We start from the raw sequence: 1602 nt of genomic DNA, 5'->3' as shown, positions 1-1602 counted from the left end.
TAACATGATAACAGTTAACATGAGAACATGGGAATTTGTGGTCTCCCTCTGGTGCAGTGCCTGTGCTTTGAGGGGGCCCCCCAAAAGAAATTTTTATAATTTATTTTTTTCGATTTTTACTTATTTATTTTTAAAGGGGAAGGAAAGGAGAGAGGAAGAGAAATATCAATGTATGGTTGCCCCTCGTGGGTCCCCTGCTGGGAACTGGCCTGTAACCCAGGCATGTGCCCCGACTGGGAATCAAACCACGATCCTTTAGTTCACAAGCCTGCACTCAATCCACTGAGCCACACCAGCCAGGGCTCAAAAAAGAAAAAAAATTTAAAAATATTTAATTTATTTATTTTTAGAGAGAGGGGAGGGAGAAAGAAAGGAAGAGAAACATCAAGGTGTGGTTGCCTCCCGTGCACCCCCTACTGGGGACCTGGCCCACAACCCAGGCATGTGCCCTGACTGGGAATCAAACCATGATCCTTTGGTTCACAGGCCCCCCCCGCTCAATTCACTGAGCCACACTAGCCAGGGCCAAAAAAGGAAATCTGACATTCCAAAAATATGTCATCATCACTGCAAAAAAGACAATAGACAGGCTCAATGAAGGTAAAGATTGACTTTTGTCAGGGAAGATTCTAGCCTAAGGCATGACTGCCTGCCCTGGCGTGCTTTTAGTTAGAAAACTTTTCATTTCAGACCATCCTTTGTGGCTACTCTAGGTCTCTTGAGTATATAAGGCCCTCCTGCAAGCCTCCCCTGAGCCGTCAGGTTTAGCATGTGGCCCCTTTTTGTCCACACCTCCACAAATGCATCCCTCCATCGTACCCTCTATCCCTGGCAACCAATAATTTTTTTATTGTCTCCACAGTTTTACCTTTTACAGAATGTCAAAAAGTTGCAATCATACAGTCTGAAGACTTTTTGGATTGGTTTCTTTCACTTTGTAACATGCGCTTAATTTTCTTCCATGTCTCTTCATGGCTTAATAGCTCATTTCTTTCTTTCTTTTTTAAAAACATGAATGCTTCATGAATTCACAAATTATCCCTGCGAAGGGGCCATGCTAATCTCCTCTGTATCCTTCAAATTTTAGTACATATGCTGTGGAAGCAAGCACACTAATTTCTTTTTAGTGCTGTGTCTGGATTCTTTCAGTTAACATTGTCTGAAAGATGAATCCAACGTTATGAAAGTAACAGAGTTTGTTCTTTTTTACTTGTACACTGTTCCACTGTATAAATATATCTATAACTATTTACCCTTTGTATTGTTGATGGACCTTTGGATAGTGTCCAGTATGTTTTTTAAACTTAAAAAATTATTGATTGATTTTAGAGAGAGAGAGGAAGGAAGAGAGAGAGAAAGAGAGAGACATTGATTTGTTGTTCCACTTACTTATGCATTCACTGGTTGCTTTTTTTATGTGCCCTGACTGGAGATTGAAGCCACAACCTTCGCATATCAGGATGATGCTCTAACCAGTTGAGCTACCTGGCCAGAGTGAGAGTTTCTCTTTTTAAGAGCATTTGAGGTTCACAGTTATTTCTAGTTTTTGACTATAAAAAATAATGCTATTATGACCATTCTTTTAAAATATATATATAAATT

The 1602-nt window shown here is 40.1% G+C and overlaps 1 non-coding gene across 1 annotated transcript; it reads right to left on the bottom strand.

Moving 5' to 3' along the window:
* Positions 1–1004: 1004 nt before the first annotated feature.
* LOC118990238 (U6 spliceosomal RNA) lies at positions 1005–1111 on the bottom strand. Its single transcript, XR_005067185.1, has one exon. It is a non-coding gene; the product is annotated as a U6 spliceosomal RNA (small nuclear RNA).
* Between the last annotated feature and the right edge of the window lie 491 nt (positions 1112–1602).

This window comes from Sturnira hondurensis, unplaced genomic scaffold (assembly GCF_014824575.4).
Source record: "Sturnira hondurensis isolate 20B ecotype Veracruz unplaced genomic scaffold, ASM1482457v3 Scaffold0006829, whole genome shotgun sequence".
Classification (NCBI taxonomy): Eukaryota; Metazoa; Chordata; class Mammalia; order Chiroptera; family Phyllostomidae; genus Sturnira; species Sturnira hondurensis.
The sequence above is the reverse complement of the archived record's forward strand: the minus strand, read 5'-3'. Positions and strand labels throughout refer to the sequence as shown.